Source organism: Triticum aestivum, chromosome 7D, assembly GCF_018294505.1.
Source record: "Triticum aestivum cultivar Chinese Spring chromosome 7D, IWGSC CS RefSeq v2.1, whole genome shotgun sequence".
Taxonomy (NCBI): Eukaryota; Viridiplantae; Streptophyta; class Magnoliopsida; order Poales; family Poaceae; genus Triticum; species Triticum aestivum.
The window spans coordinates 136798842-136823994 of record NC_057814.1 but is presented as its reverse complement, the minus strand read 5'-3'; the positions used below and the strand labels follow the sequence as shown (position 1 = coordinate 136823994).

At 45.2% G+C, this 25153-nt stretch overlaps 1 pseudogene; it reads right to left on the bottom strand.

Moving 5' to 3' along the window:
• Nucleotides 1-7486: 7486 nt before the first annotated feature.
• On the bottom strand, nt 7487-24061 carry LOC123170966 (2-isopropylmalate synthase 2, chloroplastic-like; annotated as a pseudogene).
• Between the last annotated feature and the right edge of the window lie 1092 nt (nt 24062-25153).

Below are 25153 nucleotides of genomic sequence, written 5' to 3'. Positions count from 1 at the left end.
CACCTCCATAATCGAGAAACATATCCTTATTCCACTAAGGATAATTTTGACCGTTGTTCAGTGATCTACTCCTAGATCACTATTGTACTCCCATGCCAAAATCAGTGTAGGGTATACAATAGATCTGGTTCACAGCATGGCATACTTTATAGAACCTATGGCTGAGGCATAGGGAATGACTTTCATTCTCTTTCTATCTTCTGCCGTGGTCGGGCTTTGAGTCTTACTCAATTTCACACCTCGTAACACAGGCAAGAACTCTTTCTTTGACTGTTCCATTTTGAACTAATTCAAAATCTTGTCAAGGTATGTACTCATTGAAAAACTTATCAAGCGCCTTGATCTATCTCTATAGATCTTGATGCTCAATATGTAAACAGTTTCACGGAGGTCTTTCTTTGGAAAACTCCTTTCAAACACTTCGTTATGCTTTGCAGAATAATTCTACATTATTTTTGATCAACAATATGTCATTCACATATACTTATCAGAAATGTTGTAGTGCTCCCACTCACTTTCTAGTAAATACAGGCTTCACCGCAAGTCTGTATAAAACTATATGCTTTGATCAACTTATCAAAGCATATATTCCAACTCCAAGATGCTTGCACCAGTCCATAGATGGATCGCTGGAGCTTGCATATTTTGTTAGCACCTTTAGGATTGACAAAACCTTCTTGTTGCATCATATACAACTCTTCTTTAATAAATCCATTAAGGAATGCAGTTTTGTTTATCCATTTGCTAGATTTTATAAAATGCGGCAATTGCTAACATGATTCGGACAGACTTAAGCATAGATACGAGTGAGAAACTCTCATCGTAGTCAACACCTTGAACTATTCGAAAACCTTTTGCGACAATTCTAGCTTTGTAGATAGTAACACTACTATCAGCGTTCGTCTTCCTCTTGAAGATCCATTTAATCTCAATGGCTCGCCGATCATTGGGCAAGTCAATCAAAGTCCATACTTTGTTCTCATACATGGATCTCATCTCAGATTTCATGGCCTCAAGCCATTTTGCGGAATCTGGGCTCATCATCGCTTCCTCATAGTTCGTAGGTTCATCATGGTCAAGTAACATGACCTCCAGAACAGGATTACCGTACCACTCTAGTGCGGATCTTACTCTGGTTGACCTGCGAGGTTCGGTAGTAACTTGATCTGAAGATACATGATCATCATCATTAGCTTCCTCACTAATTGGTGTAGGAGTCACAGGAACAGATTTCTGTGATGGTCTACTTTCCAATAAGGGAGTAGGTACAGTTACCTCATCAAGTTCTACTTTCCTCCCACTCACTTCTTTCGAGAGAAACTCCTTCTCTAGAAAGGATCCATTCTCAGCAACGAATATCTTGCCTTCAGATCTGTGATAGAAGGTGTACCCAATAGTCTCTTTTGGGTATCCTATGAAGACGCACTTCTCTGATTTGGGTTTGAGTTTATCATGTTGAAATTTTTTCACATAAGCATCGCAACCCCAAACTTTAAGAAATGACAGCTTAGGTTTCTGGCTAAACCACAGTTCATACTGTGTCGTCTCAACGGATTTTGACGGTGCCCTATTTAACGTGAATGCAGCTGTCTCTAATGCATAACCCCAAAACGATAGTGGTAAATCGGTATGAGACATCATAGATTGCACTATATCCAATAAAGTACGGTTATGACGTTCGGACACACCATTATGTTGTGGTGTTCCAGGTGGCATGAGTTTGTGAAACTATTCCACATTGTTTTAATTGAAGACCAAACTCGTAACTCAAATATTCTCCTCCACGATCAGATCGTAGAAACTTTATTTTCTTGTTACGATGATTTTCCACTTCACTATGAAATTCTTTGAACTTTTCAAATGTTTTAGACTTTATGTTTCATTAAGTAGATATACCCATATCTGCTCAAATCAATTGTGAAGGTGAGAAAATAACGATACCCGCCGCGAGCCTCAACACTCATTAGACCGCATACATCAGTATGTATTATTTCCAATAAGTCAGTTGCTCGCTCCATTGTTCCGGAGAACGGAGTCTTAGTCATCTTGCCCATGAGGCATGGTTCGCAAGAATCAAGTGATTCCAAAAGCCCATCAAGATGGAGTTTCTTCATGCGCTTTACACGAATATGACCTAAACGGCAGTGCCACAAATAAGTTGCACTATCATTATTAACTTTGCATCTTTTGGCTTCAATATTATGAATATGTGTATCACTACTATCGAGATCCAACAAACTATTTACATTGGGTGTATGACCATCGAAGGTTTTATTCATGTAAATAGAACAACAATTATTCTCTGACTTTAAATGAATAACCGTATTGCAATAAACATGATCAAATCATATTTATGCTCAACGCAAACGCCAAATAACATTTATTTAGGTTTAACACTAATCCAGAAAGTATAGGGATTGTGCGATGATGATCATATCAATCTTGGAACCACTTCCAACACACATCGTCACTTCACCCTCAACTAGTCTCTGTTTATTCTGTAACGCCTGTTTCGAGTTACTAATATTTAGCAACCGAACAAGTATCAAATACCCAGGGGCTACTATAAACACTAGTAAGGTACACATGAATAACCTGTATATCAAATATACCCTTGTTCACTTTGCCATCCTTCTTATCCACCAAATATTCAGGGAATTTCTGCTTCCAGTGACCATTACCTTTGTAGTAGGAGCACTCAGTTTCAGGCTTTAGTCTAGCTTTGGGCTTCTTCACGGAAGTGACAACTTGCTTGCCATTCCACATGAAGTTCCCATTCCTTCCCTTTGCCCTTTTCTTGAAACTAGTGGTCTTGTTAATCATCAACACTTGATGCTCTTTCTTGATTTCTACCTTCATCGATTTCATCATCATGAAAAGCTCGGGAATCGTTTTCGTCATCCCTTGCATACTATAGTTCATCACGAAGTTCTACTAACTTGGTGATGGTGACTAGAGAATTCTGTCAATCACTATTTTATCTGAAAGATTAACTCCCACTTGATTCAAGCGATTGTAGTACCCAGACAATCTGAGCACATGCTCACTGCTTGAGCTATTCTCCTCCATCTTTTAGCTATAGAACTTGTTGGAGACTTCATATCTCGCAACTCGGGTATTTGAGTGAAATATTAACTTCAACTCCTAGAACATCTCATATGGTCCATGACGTTCAAAACGTCTTTGAAGTCCCGATTCTAAGCCGTTAAGCATGGTGCACTAAACTATCAAGTAGTCATCATATTGAGCTAGCCAAACGTTCAGAACGTCCGCATCTGCTCCTGCAATAGGTCTGTCACCTAGCGGTGCATCAAGGACATAATTCTTCTGTGCAGCAATGAGGATAAACCTCAGATCACGGATCCAATCCGCATCATTGCTACTAACATCTTTCAACTTAGTTTTCTCTAGGAACATATCAAAATTAAACGGGGAGCAACATCGTGAGCTATTGATCTACAACATAGATATGCTAATACTACCAGGACTAAGTTCATGATAAATTAAAGTTCAATTAATCATATTACTTAAGAACTCCCACTTAGATAGACATCCCTCTAATCATCTAAGTGATCACGTGATCCAAATCAACTAAACCATAACCTATCATCACATGAAATGGAGTAGTTTTCAATGGTGAACATCACTATGGTGATCATATCTACTATATGATTCACGCTCGACCTTTTGGTCTCAATGTTCCGAGGCCATATCTGCATATGCTAGGCTCGTCAAGTTTAACCTGAGTATTCTGCGTGTGCAAAACTGGCTTGCACCCGTTGTAGATGGACGTAGAGCTTATCACACCCGATCATCACGTGGTGTCTGGGCACGACGAACTTTGGCAACGGTGCATACTCAGGGAGAACACTTTTATCTTGAAATTTAGTGAGAGATCATCCTATATGCTACCATCAATCAAAGCAAGATAAGATGCATAAAAGATAAACATCACATGCAATCAATATAAGTGATATGATATGGCCATCATCATCTTGTGCTTGTGATCTCCATCTCTGAAGCACCGTCATGATCACCATCGTCACCGGCGCGACACCTTGATCTCCATCGTAGCATCGTTGTCGTCTCACCAATCTTATGCTTCTACGACTATCGCTACCGCTTAGTGATAAAGTAAAGCATTACAGGGCGATTGCATTGCATACAATAAAGCGACAACCATATGGCTCCTGCCAGTTGCCGATAACTCGGTTACAAAACATGATCACCTCATACAATAAAATTTAGCATCATGCTTTGACCATATCACATCACAACATGCCCTGCAAAAACAAGTTAGACGTCCTCTACTTTGTTGTTGCAAGTTTTACGTGGCTGCTACGGGCTGAGCAAGAACCGTTCTTACCTACGCATCAAAACCACAACGATAGTTTGTCAAGTTGGTGCTGTCTTAACCTTCGCAAGGACCGGGCGTAGAAACACTCGGTTCAACTAAAGTTGGAGAAACTGACACCCGCCAGCCACCTGTGTGCAAAGCACGTAGGTAGAACCAGTCTCGCGTAAGCGTACGCGTAATGTCAGTCCAGGCCGCTTCATCCAACAATACCGCCGAACCAAAGTATGACATGCTGGTAAGCAGTATGACTTATATCGCCCACAACTCACTTGTGTTCTACTCGTGCATATGACATCTATGCATAAAACCTGGCTCTGATACCACTGTTGGGGAACGTAGTAATTTTAAAAAAAATCCTACGCACAAGCAAGATCATGGTGATGCATAGCAACAAGAGGGGAGAGTGTTGTCTACGTACCCTCGTAGACCGAAAGTGGAAGCGTTAGCACAACGCGGTTGATGTAGTCGTACGTCTTCACGATCTGACCGATTAAGTATCGAACGCACGGCACCTCCGAGTTCAGCACATGTTCAGCCCGATGACGTCCCTCGAACTCCGATCCAGCCGAGTGTTGAGGGAGTGTTTCGTCAGCACGATGGTGTGGTGACGATGATGATGATCTACCGACGCAGGGCTTCGCCTAAGCACCGCTACAGTATTATCGAGGTGGACTATGGTGGAGGGGGGCACCGCACACGGCTAAAAGATCAAATCAATTGTTGTGTCTCTAGGGTGCCCCTGCCCCCGTATATAAAGGAGCAAGGGGGAGGTGCGGCCGGCCAGGAGGAGTCCTACTCCTAGGACTCCCTCCCTTCCTTGTTGGATTAGGAGAAGGGGGGAAAGAGGAGGGAGAGAGGAAGGAAAGGGGGGCGACGCCCCCTCTCCTTGTCCTATTCGGACTAGAGGGGGAGGGGCGCGCGGCCCTACCCTAGCCACCTCCCCTCTTCTCCACTAAGGCCCACTATGGCCCATTAAACCCCCGGCGGTTCCGGTAACCCCTTCGGTACTCCGGTAAAATCCCGATTTCACCTGGAACACTTTCGATATCCAAATATAGGCTTCCAATATATCAATCTTCATGTCTCGACCATTTCGAGACTCCTCGTCATGTCCGTGATAACATCTGGGACTCCGGACAACCTTTGGTACATCAAAACTCATAAACTCATAATATAACTGTCATCGAAAGTTTAAGCGTGCGGACCCTACGGGTTCGAGAACTATGTAGACATGACCGAGACACGTCTCCGGTCAATAACCAATAGCGGAACCTGGATGCTCATATTGGCTCCCACATATTCTACGAAGATCTTTATCGGTCAGACCGCATAACAACATACGTTGTTCCCTTTGTCATCGGTATGTTACTTGCCCGAGATTCGATCGTTGGTATCTCAATACCTAGTTCAATCTCGTTACCGGCAAGTCTCTTTACTCGTTCCGTAATACATCATCCCGCAACTAACTCATTAGTTGCAATGCTTGCAAGGCTTAAGTGATGTGCATTACCGAGTGGGCCCAGAGATACCTCTCCGACAATCGGAGTGACAAATCCTAATCTCGAAATACGCCAAACCAACAAGTACCTTCGGAGACACCTGTAGAGCACCTTTATAATCACCCAGTTACGTTGTGACGTTTGGTAGCACACAAAGTGTTCCTCCGGTAAACGGGAGTTGCATAATCTCATAGTCATAGGAACATGTATAAGTCATGAAGAAAGGAATAGCAACATACTAAACGATCGAGTGCTAAGCTAACGGAATGGGTCAACTCAATCACATCATTATCCTAATGATGTGATCCCGTTAATCAAATGACAACTCATGTATATGGCTAGGAAACATAACCATCTTTGATCAACGAGCTAGTCAAGTAGAGGCATACTAGTGACATTTGTTTGTCTATGTATTCACACATGTATTATGTTTCCGGTTAATACAATTCTAGCATGAATAATAAACATTTATCATGATATAAGGAAATAAATAATAACTTTATTATTGCCTCTAGGGCATATTTCCTTCAAGAATTGGCTATTTGCACTCGCGGAGCTAAATAGTTCTCATTACATGGCAGTTTGGATGGAGGATGACTCAATATGTCTAGGTTTGTATTGCCGGCCTTGGGACAAAGAGTTTAGTGATCTTCATTCTTTCAGTCACTCCATTACTATTGGTGTATATGTTTTAGGTCCTGAAAGTAGTCCAGCGCCAGTAGGATTAAAAGTATGGAAGACTATACCATTTGTAGAAGATACACTTGTCTCTGGAACAGAAGTCGTCAAACTTATTGCTTGACTACGTCGTGCTGTTGACAGTACGATTTCACCAGATCACTGTACGATGCAAGATTTGGTGTTTTCATCAGGTTGCACCAAGTAGGATGCTAAACATTGATAAATGCATCAGTTAACTCTCTATGCTCGCAATATTTAGGGCACTGAAGAACATTGCGGGTTCTGCTTCGCTTCTTCCCTCCTGTTGGTTCCATGCGGCAGTCTTTTTTTATCAGTCTGGTTCGGCTTATGTACTTGCTGCCAGATTGCTCGTTGCTGATTTTTGGCAAAAAGAAAAAAATGTCTTCTTCAATTATCTGGAAAGCTCAGGGTGATAACTCATGTGATTTTCAGGAGTATTAGAAAAATCAACTTTACAAATAATTGTTCATATTCTCTTGTGTTGAAACTGAAGTACTTAACCGAAGATCTTAGGATACAGTTTTTATTTTGCGGGCAAAGGGGAGTTGTATTCCATAATTATAGGGTTACAATCAACTGGCAAGAGATCATCAATACACAGAGATCCTCTCTGAGACCAAATAGTAGTACAATATTCTGGACGACTGTAATTAGCCAGACAATCTACTACCACATTTTGATCCCTACAAATCTTCTGGGTAATAAACTCCCTCTTCTCCATCAGGGCCTTGATCTCAGCTACCAAGTCCCCATAAGCTCACCGTGAGAGATTCTCATTTGATAAGATGGAAAATGCCTCAATTGAATCTTAGGACAATGTTGGATGTGAACATTTATTTGTAAAGCTAACGAGTTTAGCACATCCAACACATCAGCCCTTCAAATATAAACAACAACACATATAAATAACAACAACACAACAATATCACTACAATGTAAAATGGCAACACAACTGCACATATACAGCAGCACATCAGCACAACATCAAATATAGTAATAGGTCCATAACTAGCACATATAGGCCCATAAGTACCACACATAGGTTCCATACAAGCAACAAGTCACATATAGAAGCACGCTGCCGCCATACAAGCAACAAGATACTCCAACAATGAAATGAGCTCCACCGGTCGACGACATCCGCGATGAAAACCTACAAGTTCGGGAGCACAAGCATGAGTTTACAAGTTGAAAGCAAACGGTCGAGAAGCACAGTCATTAGCTTATTACAAGTTCATAAGCAAGCATATTAGGAACTAACAAGGAGTTACTATTGTTGAGAGGTTGAAGTGCGATGAGCCGTCTCCTGGTTTCCAAGAACGTGGCCAGATGCACCTCCTGGCATATTGTTTGATCCAACACTCGGATTGAGCTATAAACATTAGACGATTAGATGTATTAGGTAACAATGAAAATGGTATTCGGAAGTATAGAAAGAAGACAACTAGGTCAACAAGGTTGCAAATAACCTTGGGCATAAATATCTCATCAGATAGTAATGCTTTGATGTCTTCGTTAGTTATATGCTACAAATAATGAGAATAACTCGTCAACTGCTATGCATAGTAGACTTCTATAGTTGCAAGCAAATATCAGGACGCAGCTTTCTAAGGAAACTAACTAACCATTCAAATGAGTACATATATAAAGACAATGTACTTGTTGAGTAACAAAATATAGAACCAAAGGTTACTAGCAAATGAAATCAATGGATGTCTTAATTATCAATTAGTGTCTGATTATTAGAGAGAATTAAAAAGGTTGAGAATATCATTGAAATGATATGATGTATCAAGTACCACCTTTTTCTTCTCCGCAACCTCTTTGTAGCGTTTAAAAAATCCTCAAATTCGTTGTCACTGATCTTATATCCAAGCTACACATTTGGCAACAAGGTGTCACTATAAAATCGGGAAAAGAAGACCTCCTGCTGTAACTTGAAAATGAAGGTCAAGAAGACCTCCTAGAGCAATACCTCCACTAGTACAGATCTAACAGCATGCCTTCCACTGAAAAGGAATATCAGAAAGCATAATTACGAATGGGAATCTGTAATCTAATATTGAGTTTTGCTAATCTATAAGAGTGAACATGGCAGATACATTCGACCTCAGTAACTCTAGAACACCTTGACGGTTTATACATATAGTAAAGAAACAAAAAGTAGTGGAGGTTTCCTCTATGAGAAGTGATCCATGTTCAACTTCATGAATATATAGTATGTCATAGATTTTAGTATAAAAGTGAATGATTTATCATATTATATAAATACTCCAAGTGTAAGCGTTCGGATTAGGCCTTTGGAACATGCACCAATTACTAGAGTTCATCAAAGAGATGAAAACCAAGGGACGTCACAGAAGATTCTTTGCACTACAGTAACCATGGGGGTGGGGGTGACATTTGCATGATACCTCAGCTTCCCAAGAACAATACCGGAGTCGTTGGCACGTGTTAAACCAATATCGTCAGGCGATATTATTTCATAAGTTCCTTTGTATTTAAGCATCCCATCCTGAAAAAAACCCGACAAAATTTAGATTTAGCCATTTAGTTCATGAACCAACCTGAAATTATACAACAGTAAAATATATATAACAATGATGCATACCGACAGGGAATGAAAAATTAGCACATCTTAGAATGAGCATCCAAGGTACAATTTATACTGTAATGTGATTAATCAATCATAAATGAACTAAAATAATCTCCCAAGTTAACTACATTCACAAAAAATAAATTGACTGCCCCATGTCTATTACAGTTAAGCTAAGTTTTCCTAGCCGTCACATGCATGTAAACAAATGGCAGAAACATTCAAATTCGCAAAAATATTGTTAAGCAGTAAACTGTGTAGTCATAAATAAGAGCCAACGTTACAAAATCGAATTATTTTACATAATGAAGCAAACTGGAGTTATGCTATAAAAACGAAAGATGTCAACCCATCCATACTAAAAAATCCAATCTAGGAACTTCAATGGTAATAAGAAACTGCAAAATTAGTCACCTGATGAATTCCACTTTCATAAGCAAAGGCATTGGCACCAACAATAGCTTTATGAGGTTGTACGTGAAGTCCACTGTACTCTTGTACCTAGAATAGTTAGATCATTTTTCACAAGAAATTTCAGTTTGTAATAAATGCAAAAGGTACCTGAAAAAAGCGTCCAAGACACAAAATTGTACCATTTTTCTTGTCATAGTAATATGGTGGGTATTAATTCCAGTATGCATGCCATCACAACCTGAAATTGTGTCAAATATTAGACATGTAGCTAGCAAGTACTGAAGCCATACCAGATCACATTCCTAAACATTAAACCCATTCAAATGAGCATGAATTTTGCAAAAAGAAAAAGAAGAGCATGAAGCAATGCCCAGAAATATTATAGGGCACACCTCCTCCAACGAAGCATTTCCAGCTCTTTCACCGATACCATTAATAGTAACCTCTAACTGCCGTGCTCCCGCATATGCACCCTAGAGGCTAGCGAAATTAGTAGTGGCATGATTAGACAAATGATAATATTAGATGGTACAAATAAATGAAGGGAGTACCGCCAATGTGTTGGCAGTTGCAAGGCCAAGGTCATTATGGCAATGAGTAGAAATAATGACATTATCAATCCCAGAAGTATTAGCTTTTATGTCAGCAATTAATTTGCCGAATTCGACAGGAAGATTGAACCCAACAGTATCCGCAATGGTGATGGTTGTTGCTCCAGCTTGTATGACTTCCTCTAGAATATGATAAAGGAACTCTTTATTTGACCTGGATGACAAACAGAAACCGATCATGACATACGCGTATGCACACAATTATGAACCACCATAAAATAACATATTTCCCTCAAAATAAGAAAATAACTTACTACTATATTGCGAAGAATAATCGAATTAAACTAATAAACACTTTCCATATCTAAAAATATGTCAAATGAAACCACAAAACTATCTTTATATTTATCTATAGAACCATGATATATGACATCTGCTCCGTTTTTAAGCGATAGGCACGAACACCTTCCTACTCCCCTTTAATTACATGCATGTATGTATTAGAATGACTCCCTCTTCTCCCTATATACATTTTTTTTGCGGGAAAATACTTTGTATTACTCAAATACTAGTAGGATTACACTCAGCACGACATTGTTGGACGACCTCATCAGGTCCTGATCCTAGCCAAACGATAGCACGTCTATGTAATCTACCAAAGTTCGCCAACAAATGGCTTGCCTGATTTTGAGCACGATGTACATGACTAATACAGATATGTCGTTCCTCCATCTTACCTTTTATTTCATCTACTATAAATGTGAACCGTGATCTATCAATGTCACCAGCCTTCAAAAGATTGGATGGTTTAGTGCAATAGGGAGATTACTCCATTGTAAAGCCACATTCAAGCCTTCATTTAGTGCAAGTGAAAGTGCAACTATCCCTGGGTGGTTTTGATAATTATTAACAACATATAGCTCATTGAGCTAATGCTATTTCAAGATAAATATTTTAGGAAAGTTCAATGATTGGCATGGCATGGATTAGAATTGTGGACCCCTCAAAATGCTAAGGACACATATTAGCTCAAGCTCAAGACTCTACATTTTACTTTTAGTGATCCAAGATCACATTGAGTCCATAGGAAAAGCCAATACTATTAAAAGGGGATGAGGTGTTGCTTAATAGGTTGCTTGCTCAAAGTGCTTAGTGATATGCTCCAAAAACCCTCACCCACTTTTTCATATCCACATATGTCCCAAACCAAAAGTCAAACTCGGCCCCACCGAAATGTTCTATCCGGCGCCACCGAGTTCACTTGAAATAGCCACTGCCACAAACCCTAGTCACTTCGGTCTCACCGATAGGGATCTCGGTCACACCGAGATGGTATTGCAAACTCTCTGTTTTCCTTCGTAACATTTCGGTCCCACCGAGATGAGCGAATCGGTCCCACCGAGTTTGCTTGACCAACTCTCTGGTTAGCTTATTACCAAAGTCGGTCTCACCGCGTTTGTGTAATCAGTCTCACCGAGAATATGTTATGCCCTAACCCTAATGAAATCGGATGTCAGTCCCACCGAAAAGCCTAACGTTCATATTTTGAACTAAATCGGTCTGACCGAGTTTTCTGATTCGGTCCAACCGAGTTTGGTGAATTGCGTGTAACGGTTAGATTTTGTGTGGAGGCTATATATACCCCTCCAACTACTCTTCATTCGTGGAGAGAGCCATCAGAACATGCCTACACTTCCAGCATACATTTTCTGAGAGAGAACCACCTACTCATGTGTTGAGGTCAAGATATTCCATTCCAACCACATAAATCTTGATATCTAGCCTTCTCCAAGTTGCTTTCCACTCAAATCATCTTTCCACCAAATCCAAACCTGTGAGAGAGAGTTGAGTGTTGGGGAGACTATTATTTGAAGCACGAGAGCAAGGAGTTCATCATCAACACACCATCTATTACCTTTTGGAGAGTGGCGTCTCCTAGATTGGTTAGGTGTCACTTGGGAGCCTCAGTCTAGATTGTGGAGTTGAACCAAAGAGTTTGTATGGGAAAGGAGATCGCCTACTTTGTGAAGATCTACCCTAGTGAGGCAAGTCCTTCATGGGCGATGGCCATGGTGGGATAGACAAGGTTGCTTCTTCGTGGACCCTTCGTGGGTGGAGCCCTCCATGGACTCGTGCAACCGTTACCCTTCGTGGGTTGAAATCTCCATCAACGTGGATGTACGATAGCACCACCTATCGGAACCACGCCAAAAATCTCCGTGTCCACATTGCGTTTGCTTCCTTCAAACTCCTCCCTTTACCTTCATGTGCAATGTTTTACATTCCTCTGCTATACTCTTAGACTTGCTTGTGTAGGTTGATTGCTTGACTTGCTCTAAGTTGCTAAAATCTGCCAAGACTTAAAATTGGGAAAATGCTAGATTTTTATTTGGTCAAGTAGTCTAATCACCCCATCTAGACATACTTTCGATCCTACAGCAAGCAACTCGGCTTGCAAAGCATCATGGCATGAGAAGAGCTGTCGGTAGGATCTATAAATGATTGTGCATGCGTCATCCCTTAGCACCATGCCACTTCGCGCTAAGTTGTCAGATGGATCAAATGACCCATCACAATTTAGCTTGATCCATCCTTGCTTCGGTGGCTCCCAACAGCGAGTGGCCTCACATGGGTCAACACAGGCATACTAGATTGGAAAATCTTTTTCACATTAAAAAATCCTTCATTACGAGACCTTCAAAACTACTCCCTCTGTTTCTAAATATAAGTCTTTTTAGAGATTCCACTATGAAAACTACATTCGGATGTATATAGACCCCTTTTAGAGTATAAGTTCACTTATTTTGCTCCGTATGTAGTCTATAGTAAAATCTCTTAAAAGACTTATATTTAGAAATGGAGGGAGTAGATATCATGTTTGGTCAAGCTGATGCATAGAAGGATGCCATTTTGGAGAATAGATCTACTGATTATTGCTACCATATGAAACATTCAGATTGATGATTGAAAATTGTGCTATATTGCTATAACTAATATTCAATGGTTCGCTGGTTAACTTTTTTCTTTGCTTTTACATACATATTTTACTTTAATCCTCATGGCAAATAATTATTTATTTATTTTCATGCCAATTTAACTTGCGTGTACCGTGCCAAAATTTACTTTTTAACGCCATGGGAAATTTCACTTTACATCCATGATCTTTTTTAACTTTCATCTTTTATGGGACGTTTGTCTTTTATGGGAACGTGGTAAATTTACTCTATGAAACATGGAAATTACTACCAAACAATATATGATACACTTTTTTCGTGTTCTACATGATGGTGATTTTTAATCCACATTTTTTTGTGTCTTCATGTATATAGTAAAACACCTCGCAGTTTTTAATGCATATTTTTTGTCACTATGTACCGATGCAAATTGCCATGACTTTTCCTTTCTTATGCTCTTGATTTTTTTTTGAACCATGGCAAAAGTTGCTTTAAAGATGATGGCAATCCTTTTTTTCATGGTCTATTGAAATTTTTTGTTTTCGAACCATGGCAAATTTTACTAAAACAGTCCAAGGTATATTTTTTTTCATTCTATGTATGTCAAGTTTATTTCCCTTTATTTTTGGGTCATGTCACCTTTTTCATAGCATGGCAAAAGACTGGGCTTTATTAGTCACAACAAAAGAATGAGCGAGTTGTCTCAAAAAAAAAAGAATGAGCGAGTGATCCTAAAAAAAAGCAAAGACTGAGTATTTTTAGGCCAACTTCAATGCACGACCCACCTTGTCCGTGTTTGTCTGTTTGGCACCCAAAAGTACAGACGACACGGCCCAACGCGTGATCGCATCCGCATAATTTGTCCGGTTGACATCCGGCCCGCCCCATTTCCGGCACAAATCTGTAGCCGTTTGCGTCCACACAGACGGCGAAAGGGTGGGCACACAATTGCTCCTCGTCCGCTTTGGGGGCGCGTGGCGGCCGTCCAACTACCTCCACCGCCCAAAATTAATACGCACGCGCGGCGGGCCCCGTCAGTCAGCCACCCAACTGGTGGGTCGTGGTCCTTCTTAATGTGCAAGCCATGGACCGGCCAGTCCATAGCTTCCACTTCCAAGCCCGCCTACCTCCTCCTCCCCCGACACGAGGTAGCAAACCCTAGCCGCCGCCATCGCTTCCACCTCCTCGCCGACGCCATGGGCTGGCATTGGATAAGCAAGGGGCAGCACGACCATGAGGCTGGCTCCTCCTCTGGTCGCCGGCGCACCAGCAGGTCCACGCCGCCTGCACCACCTGCTCCGCCCGCGTTTGAGATCGCGCCGCCAGCAGTCGGGCAGCGCAATAGGCCGTATGTCCACGCCGATGTCTGCCGGCGCTACTGGGAGATCGCGATGCCACTCCCGTGGGGAGATGTCCACCTCCCCAACAACTGGCATCTAGTCGCGGATCGCGTGCCGATCCCACCAATGCCGGTGAGCGGCCGCGCCCGCCGCGACGAGATCAACCAACGCCAGACCCGCCTGCTAGAGGATCTTCTCTACCACTCCAGGTACGCCATGGATTCGCCACTATGGGATATGTGGCTCCGCGACGAGCACGACCTACGGCGGCAATCCTTTTTCATCGATCGTCCTCCGAGCCCGTGCCCTGATCGTGCTAACAGCCCGCCCGAAACGTGCGGCCATAGGCATGTGCGTGGAGTCACGCCGACGACATCTCCGTCCCCGCCCCCACTCCCGCCACCTCCCATGACCGACGAGGAGGAGGCCGAGCTCATGAGGCATGTCATGGAGGACCCCATGAACACCCGCGACGAGCGCCAATGGGAGGGCCTCTAAGCCATCATGGCCCTCTCTGTGGCCGGCGACGTGGCCATCCCGGAGCTGGGCATGGCTGTCAAGGAGGAGGTGCGGGAGGAGGAGGTGGTGGAGGAGCCGCCCATTGTCACGCGGAACCCGCGTCTGGTGGGCCAGCAGTAGAGCTGGTCGTGCACGACGCGGAGATGGCTGCCTCAGTGGGTGTCGGCCCATGGCCAGTCACGCCGCCGCGGTCACCAGGAGCCACGGGAGTAGGTGGTGTAGGCGCCTCCGGTCTGGTAGGGGCCGTCTGCCCACCTTTGGCAGCCAACTCCGTACGTCGACCTCACCAGCGACGACAACGAGTAGTACGGCGGCTCCTGAAGACGGCGGCAGCCACGGGCGACGGGCCTTTATCTAGTTTATTTTATGTCTTTTATGAAGTTTTAGTTTAATTAAGAACTTGGGTACTATGAACGTGTGGACGTTAATGTTTATATTTATGTTTCCGTATTATTTGCAAGTTTATTTGGCTTTTTTGGGGCAAAAATCGAAGTCCAAAAACACAAACGGTTTGGGATGAGCCATGCCGGTTGGGCGCATCGATGGCCGCACGACCGCAAGCGAATTGCCGTGTCCGTTTTCCTGCCCCAAGTAGACAAAACAGATGTCCATTTGGGGTCGTGCGTTGGAGTAGGCCTTAGAGCATCTCCAACAGGCGCACAAAAGTTTCGCGCCCTAAAATAGTTTTAGTGCGCCACTGTAGCACTTTTAGCGCGCCGGACCCAACATTGGTTTATCAGATGCCAAAAAACGCGCACCCAAAAAAATACGCAGTGTAAACTGTGAAGCGCGCAATCCGGCGCCTCAAATTTGCAGCATGCGATAGCATTTTTCAGCGTGCGCCCAACCCTTTTTTGTGCGCGCACTTTTTTATAGCTTCTGCTAGAGTTGTCCGGCGCCTAAAAAACCCGAATTTTAGCGTGCGGAGTAGTTTTTGGGCCGCCTGTTGGAGATGCTCTTATTCACATACGAAACATGGGCTTTTTTTCCAGTAAAAACACCTGCAGAGCCAGGGGCGGAGCCAGAATTTGAGCTTGAGGGGTCCAGAAAATCCTCATGTGTCAAGTTGACTATAGTATCACTCATATGTATGCCAATATATCTGGCCGTAAAAATAGCTAAAATGCTACTCAGATGTCAAGCCATATGGCAATATATCTGGAGGTAAAAATAGCTAAAGTTCCATTATTATATTTGTTAGGGATATAATGTAACATTATCGATAAGATGAATTTATTGATGCAACCACCATACTGGTTGAACAAATTGATAATTCTTGGTCCTTGAATCAATTGGCTTGTACTAAAAAGGAGTTACCCTTGTTGTTTCCCTCTTCATATTTGAGCCATAATGAAATTCAAAGAAAAACACATCAAATTTACAAATTAATAACAAGTTGTTTCATATGTTGGTGAGATTTATCAATTCATCAAAGAAAATTCGGTTACTACAGTAGATAGTATACGCTGGAGATTGTAGACACGAGATGCGACCATTTATATAATACTTACAGTGATCGGCCCAAGAGATCTTGATGCAAAGATAGGCTAGTAGCACACCAGCATGGGATAACAGCCGGTGGGAGCGCAGGGGCGGCTAGCACTTGGCTATATCCTGGCCTGCAGTGTTGCTGGTCTGATCTCCTTTGGTCCATGGATGATGATGCGCGGCGGTGGCAGCAGCAGCAGGAAGTGAGGCGCAGAGAGCAGGGATCGATTAGGTTTTCCGATTGATTGTACACGGCCTTTTTTTTTTGAGACAATCAGCAAAGCTTTATTGATCCGTCACATAGTTTACATGGACGAAATGAAGATCCCAGGGTGGCCCAACCAAACATGGCGACCAAGCCCCAGTTTTAATGCATGCTTTGCTAGATTGTGAGTTTCGACGTTCGAGCTCCTAAATTCATGAACAAAATTACACGAAGTAAAACTAGTAGAGTACTTTAATATTTCATGTATAATAGCCCCATAACCAGCCCCGCTTCTTTTCTTGAGATCATCTATCACCACTGAGCAATCGGAAGCCACATGTATAGCTTGTATGTTTAGATCCTCTGCCAATGCCAGGGCCTCCCTTACCGCTAGAGCTTCCAAAGTTGTCGGATCAGTTATCCCTCTGAATACCACTGATGAAGCACCTAGATAGAGTCCATCTCTGTTTCTGCAAATTGCTGCCACTGAGCCTACACCTCGTCGTTCCGAAACCGCAGCATCTACATTCACCTTCATCAAGTGCTCCGGCGGTTGGATCCAATGGGATGGCCTCACTGGCCTGGGATGTGAGTGCTGAATGTGCGGTTTTTTCAAGACTTGGAGATCACTCCAGTAGGACTGAATATATAAGTGTGTTGACATTGGGCTTTGAAAGATATCCTCATAAACTGTTTTCCTTCTCACTCCCCATATAGCCCACAGCGTGATCACCATATGCACTAGTTGATCATGCGATAACTTGCTATTCATTTGGAAGATCCATTCCTTAGCGTTTTCAGATTTATTCTGGCACATTAACTCCACCATTTCTTCGTCAGCTAAAGCCCACACGCTTCTTGCCATTGAGCAGTTTAAGCGCATGTCTCCAAGAATCTCTAGCTCCGCATAATCTGCATGCCGCCGAGGTAGCCATGTTCCGATGCTGAAGAAGATCCGCAGTAGGCATAGAAGATCTAGCCAGCCGCCATAGGAACATTTTCATTTTAGATGGAACATCAATCTTCCAAAGCTTCGACCATTCGCTTGTTTCCCTGTTATCACCTGACGCGCCCGCTGCCTCTTCAATCCAATTTTCCCTTGTGATTTTCATTTGAAGTATCATTTTGTAGGCTGATTTGACAGTGAACATACCTCGTTGGTCAGCACTCCATGACCAGAAGTCATCAATGTTCCTGGTACACAGGGGGATCGACAAAATGGCCTCAGAATCTTTAGGTAAGAAAACTTGACGCACCAGCGTTTCGTTCCAGGATGCTGTTGCTGGGATTAACAGGTCAGAAACAAGCTCAGGAGGGTTATTAATCAAAGACACAATTGGTCTCATCATGCCCGGGCGGGAAGCCAGTTGTGTCTCCAAATTTCTGTAGACTGACCATTGCCAATTCTTCTTATGATTCCATGTCTCAACATATCTCGTCCATCAAGTATTGCCCGCCATATTTGCGATGGCTTGCTTCCTGATTCTGCATCAAGCAAAGAAGTCTCTGGGAAGTATATTGGCTTCAAAATCCTCGCACTAAGAGAGGATGGCTCGCTCAAGATTCTCCAAGCTTGCGTGGCGAGTAGTGCTAGATTGAAAATTTCCATATCTCTGAATCCCAAACCCCCAAGGTGTTTTGGTCTGGCCATGTCGTCCCAAGCCACCCAGCTGGGCTTGCGCTTCCCCGCCTTACTGCCCCACCAAAACTGCCGGATAATCTTCGTGATATTCTCACAAAGTCCTCTCGGTAACCTGAAACATGCCATGGAGAAGACCGGGAGCGCCTGTGCCACTGCTTTAATCAAGATCTCCTTCCTCGCATAAGACAAGAGTTTTTGCATCCACCCCTTCACCTTCTCCCAAACACGGTCTCGGAGATATCGAAAGGTTCCCATTTTTTATTGACCAACATCTGTTGGCATTCCCAAATAGCGTTCGCTCAGGGTCTCATTCTGAACATTAAGGATATGCTTAATGCTTTCTCTCCTCTGTTGTGGGCACCCCTTGCTGAAAAAAATCGAGGACTTGCTATGATTGACTCTCTGACCAGATGCATCACAATAGGTATTCAATAGGTTTGACACCGCCGTCGCACCCTCATTACTAGCCTTGAAAAGCAGCAGGCTATCATCCGCAAATACGAGATGGTTCACAACCGGAGCTGTCGGAGCCACCTTAATCCCACTGAGCAAAGACGACTGAGAACTGTGTTTTAGGAGGCACGAAAGGCCCTCTGCTACAATCAAAAATAGATAAGGGGAAATCGGATCTCCCTGTCGAATACCACATGATGGTGTAAAAAGTTCTAGCTTTTCTCCATTAAAAGAAACTGAGAAAGAAACTGAACTGATCATACCCATTATAATGTCCACCCACTGCTGCATAAAACCAAGCTTGACCATAATCGCTCGCAGATAAGCCCATTCTAGCTTGTCATATGCTTTCATCATGTCAAGCTTGAGTGCACAATGACTATTTGATTTGGCCTTACTCCTCTTCATGAAATGCAAGCACTCGTATGCACAAATAATATTATCTGTGATGAGACGGCCCGGGACAAAAGCTGATTGCTCCGCTGAGATGATATCTGGCAAGATTACTTTCAACCTGTTTGCTATAACCTTGGACGCAATCTTGTAAATGACATTGCATAAGCTAATGGGGCGAAACTGAGATAAGAGGGTTGGGTTCATAACCTTTGGAATTAACACTAGTACTGTGTCATTAACACATTCTGCACTTTCCTCCCCTCTTACAATTCTCAGGACTGCTCTCGTGACCTCTTCTCCACAGATATCCCAATGCCGCTGATAGAACTGGGCCGGGAAGCCATCGGGCCCCGGCGCCTTAGTTGAGGCCATCTGAAAGAGTGCCGTTTTAACTTCCTCCCGGGTATACGGGGCAACCAGCGCCTCGTTCATGCTTTGGGTGACCCTTACAGGAACATGTTGGAGAACTTGGTCCAAATTAGTTACCCCCGCAGATGTGTATAGAGACTTGTAAAAATCAGTCACGAGTGTTCTTAGTTCAGCCGGATCGCTAACATTCACTCCAAGAGCATTCTCTAGGGCTTTAATCATGTTCTTCTTTCTCCTCATAGAAGCCCTCATATGAAAAAAAATTGTGTTTTTGTCTCCTGATGCAAGCCATTCGAGCCTAGATCTTTGACGCCACATCAGTTCTTCCCGATGGTAAAACTCAACGAGCTTTTCATTGATTTTAAGTTCTACATGTGATGGTCCGATCCTCCTTGGGTCCCCTCTCAGTTGTTCTAGCTCGGCCAGCAGGTTCTTTATTTCTTTGCGGACGCTTCCAAAAGTGTTCTTATTCCAATTTCCAAGACTGTCAGATATAGTCCGCAACTTTGCTTGCAACTCTTCCAGGCTCGATGTTGGTTGTCCCTCGCTCCAGCACCGCGAGAGTGTATCTTGCCACGTTTCATGCATCTCCCACATAACCTCATACCTGAAGGGGTGTTTCGCCGGTGGGCGACTTTCACCATCCGCAGTCTTCAAGAGGATCGGGGCGTGGACCGAAGTCGTAGCCGTAAGATGGATAACCGTGGCTGTGGGAAACTTCAGCGCCCATGCACCCGTCGCAAGCGCTCTATCTAGGCGCACTCTGGTGTAGCTCCCTCCCGAGACCTTCTTTTCAAACGTCCAAAAGTTACCTTGATAGCCCAAATCCGCCAACATGCAAATGTCCACCGCCTCCCTAAAACCTTGGATTTGTGCATTACTCCTCTCTCCAATGCCTTCTTGTTCTTCTGGACGCAGCACTTCATTAAAATCGCCTATGCAGACCCAAGGTAGATCGCTTAAAGTAGCTATCCCCTTCATTATGTCCCAAGTATGATGTCTCAAACTGGTTTGGGCCTCTCCATAAAAAACAGTGGCCCTCCATGGGTCCTGACCTAGATCTGTGAGAGAACAATCAATGTGATAAACTGAGTAGCCCAAAATCTCTATATTTATTGGATTATTCCAGAAAATTCCGAGTCCACCACTCCGACCCTGACTACTAACAGCATAAGCTTTATCAAAACCAAGACTACTAGCCAAACTCTCTACCCTTGCTCTATCCAGCTGTGTTTCTACGATACAAAGTAGGGTAGGGGCAAATTTCCTCGCTAACTCGCGAAGCTCCCGAACTGTCGCGGCTTTGCCCGCACCGCGGCAGTTCCAACATAGGATACTCATTGGACCCGGCGGTGCTCCACCCAGGAGCCCGCCGATGTTGCGTTTGTGTTATCCTTTGCATTGTTTCCCTTGCCTTGGCCGTTCTGAGCTTGTGTAGCTGTCTTCACCCTCTTGGGGTCCTGCTTGGGTGGTGGGCTCACGGGTGTCTGTGGTGCCGGCAGCAGCAGAATCCCGTCGCCTGGGTGAGCCAAGGGTGCAGAAGTATGCACGCCTGTAGACAGGACCGAAGCTTGGGTCCTCTTCCTATTCTGATCTGCCTCTGCCATCCAAGCATCCTGGTCCTTGGGAAAGGCCGGTCTTTCCTCAGCAGCTGACCGTCGACTCCCTGCTGTGTTTCTTTTGTTCTTCGCCCCACCGGGTCCAGGACCCGCTCCGCGGAACCAAGAGGCTTTCAAGTTCTTGAACACCAGCGCCGATGGGGGGTGAACTCCGTCGCCGTGTTCTTTGTACAGATGCCCAAGCCTGCCGCATACCGCACACCAATCTGGGAGGCGTTCATATTTGACACGGAACAGCAGCCTTTTATCATCAATCTTGAGCGAGACCGCATTCTTCAGTGGTTTGTTGACATCTATGTTGACTCGGACCCTGAAAAAGTTACCTTCAAAATCGTGAGATGCTGGCTCCGCGTACACCAGATCACCTGTCTTTGCTGCCAAAGCTGGAATCTGCGACACATAGCCATCCGGAAAATCATGAATCTGTGCCCATATAGCCAGCTTGTCCAGTTTGATCGTTGACGGTTTGGTGAACCCGTCGTACTCCGCCAGAATCACTGCATCTCCGCGGAAAGCCCACGGTCCATCCTCCATCACGCGCTCCCAATCACCGAGGCAAGAAAACTGCAGAGTGTATAAATTGTCCTCGAGTGGTCGGATGTTCACCTTCTGCGCCAGATCCCAAGCGGCCCTCATGTTCTTGTAAAACCAGAATTGGCTATAGGGCTTTTCATTGTGAACTCTAGCAATCGCCATCCACCGCGTTGCCTCCGGCGGTACAGCTTTTTGATCAACAACAATGTCATCTAGGTCCTCCTCCGAGAGACCCAATTCCTTCATCATCGCCTCTAGATCCTCGTGAGTGCCTGATCCAGAAGCTTCGCTCGCCATGTTCGTTCCCTAGCCCGAAGAACTCTCCACCGGGCTTGTTTGTCGAAACCCTAGACTCCCTTCCTCTCCACAGACCCCTAACCAAGATCGGGTAGCAGTCCAGGGACCGCCGCTTGATCGATCCGAGTCGAGGGATCACGGAGAATCTGGGGTAGGGAAGATGAATCTCTACGGCGGCTGGGAGTCGCCACCGAGAGGAGAGGAACCCTAACGTGAGGGAAAAGATATTTTGTACACGGCCTGGACTACGTACGTATTGTCTTGCAAGAAACTAACTCCAGGCCACGATTGCCCTGAGCCGATGGGCTATCCGCTGTTGGGCTTGTAGTGGGTGCAGCACATTATTAAATCACTAATTAAGTCTGGTAATTTTCCTTAAAAAAATTAAGTCTGGTAATTAGTCTTCCGGCAGCAAATAATAGACTTGCAGAGCCATAAAACTTTGAGGGGGGCCTGTGCACAGCGCTGGAGGATGTTCAGGCTGAGGATTTTTTTTTTCATGGTAATACGTGTCTCATTTATAAGATAAAATCAAGTTATAAGGCACGTACACACCGACCTTACAGACCTTTAAAGATAGGGTAAACCTATGAAAAAACCAGCGCCTATCTCCCTCCTTCGACACCACCGAAGCGACCACCAAAGGGACGGAAGACAGATCACCTCTACACCCGAGCTCGACGCAGCTCCATCGCTGATCAACAGCTTTACGGACCTCCAAAGTCGTTTGCCAGAAGCAAAACCATTGACGTTGAACGAATCAGATCGGGGCAACATGTCCCCGGACACGCCATCAAGCTTCAGAATTGACATCCCTGCACGACTACATCGTCGGAGGAAGACACCAGAACTGTCAGCCTCCAACCACAAAACCAGCACAGGATACACCATCTTCCAGCTGTGACATGCGCAAACAGCTGTCTGCGCGTATTCCTGGACGACCTCTTGGGCTCCACACCGACGTTGGAGAAAATGTCGTCGCAACGACGAAGCCCCAGAACACAAGTCCACCACGGGGAAGATGCCGCCGCCACACCATCCCGGCTTGGACACACTACCGTCCAGATCCCTCACCGACCACAGTGTGGAACACCGCATCGGGGAAGAAACTAAAATACTTTTATTCATCGCCAGATCTGAAGAACTACGAGAAGACCAAGCTGCCGATCTACAGGACCGAACAACATACGTTGCCATCAACTCCGAGACGCCGCCGTGAAGGTCGCCGCCGGTGTGGGAGTGGAGTTGAGGCAGATTTATTTGCCCGGGCATCGCTCCCACCACCCCAACGACGCCCTAAGGAGATACTAGACAAACCCTAACTATAGGCCGGCGTCGAAGCGCTGTGGTCTCCACCTCCTCGCGTGGCCGGAGTGGCCAAACGGAAGAGGCGGGGACCGGCGGCGGCCGGTGGAGTTGGCCTCAGATGCGATCGCCTCCACGATCGCTTTCCTCGTGGAGCGAAGCCCTCAACCGGTTCAGGCTAAGGGGTTTTTGCTGTCGTTCCATCGACCGACCTCCTAGTAGGTACTAGGTAGTACTACTTCATAATAGTCCAAATTTGAATCGTACGCATACCTGCCGGAGTCTTCGGGGGCGAACTCTACATCGAGGCATCCAAGAGCGCGCGCGTAGGCCACCATCTCCCTGGCGATGGCCACCACCTGCTCGGGCGTCTTCCGCAGCTTGTGCTGCATGTGGATCTCGCTCGTGGCGATGAAGGTGGTTATGCGGGGGCGCCGGGCGTGCCTGACGGCATCCCACGCAGCATCGATGTCCCTCTTGTTGCACCGGGCGAGGCCGCCGATCACGGGGATGTGGCCGCCGACGGGCGTGTTCCCAACCTCGATGGCGATGGAGCGCACAGCGCGGAAGTCGTCAGGTGAGGAGGCTGGGAAGCCCGCGTCGATGACGTCGATGCCGAGGAGCGCGAGCTGGCGCGCGACGACGAGCTTCTCGGCGCTGGTCATGGCGGCCCCCGGGGACTGCTCGCCGTCGCGGACCGTGGTGTCGAAGATGCGGATGTAGTTGGGGTCGTCGATGCGGTTGGGGACGTACTCCGGCCGCCGGGGAGGCCCGGGCGGACGCGCGGGAGACCCGACGGTTTGCTGCGACGGTGAAGCCATGAGAGAGGAGGCGGGCCCGGGGCTCGCAGCAGGAGGGGAAGCAGTGGGACGCTGGTGCGAGGTTGGGGGAGCCGAATGTGGTTGCCGCGGTGTTCATTCCTACACGGAGATGTGAGTACATCGGCCGTAGTTGTACGATGGCTTTCAGTGTACTAGTACTAGTACTACTTATATATTGATGAATCGGTTCCCAAAACTGGCGAAAAGGAGATCAAGCTGCAAGGCGATCTTGCTACCCCAGGAATGCCCGCTGCGGTCGTTAAAAGCACATCGATGACGGAGTAGGCACGTCCTGAACCCATGGGCATACGAACCCACTTTTTGAAAAATCCAAAGAAAATTTCACGCATACATGTTCGTAAATATGTGTGTGCGGCACAAAGTTTGTGAAAAAATATCTTTTCATTTCGTCTTTGAAAAAAGGCAAATTTCAGTGCTTCCAAATAAACCATAAAAAAGTTATTTTTCCGTGAAACTTTATACACGCACATAAAACATGAAGACGTATCCGTGCAACCTTTTTCGAAATTTTTTAGCATTTAGAAATGTGTCATATGTAGCCGGGTTCATCGTTGCACTTCCCATCAATGACGGGCGAGGTTTCGACGGTGTCGCCCGTCACTGACCTCCTACCACTGTTAAGAGCATCTCCAGCCGTCGGCCCCTCAGGTGGCACTAAAAATCGCCCCTGGGGCGCACCGGCGCAAACCGCGTGCTGGGGGCGTGATGCCCCCCAGTCGCGGCGCCCGTGATTTTTAAAAAAACTAAAATCCGGCACAAACTAGGCGCAAATTTAACCAAACTTCGGCGAGTTCATCCATATTTTAAATATTTTACAAAAAAAAGAAAAAAAGTCGCTGCCGTCGCCCTCGCCGCTCCTCGCCGCCCGCCGCCCTTGAAGCTCTACATGCCCAGGAGCCTGTAGAATTGCGTGTAGTCGTCGTCATCGTCGCCTCCTCCGCGGCCGCCGTCCCTGCTGCACCCCTCCCCAGGTTGGCGCGGCGGGTTGGACGGTCCGGGGGCGTCCTCGTCCTCGTCGCTGTCGAGGATCACCATGCCGTGCTCGTCCTCGCGCCCACGCTTGCGGGCGGC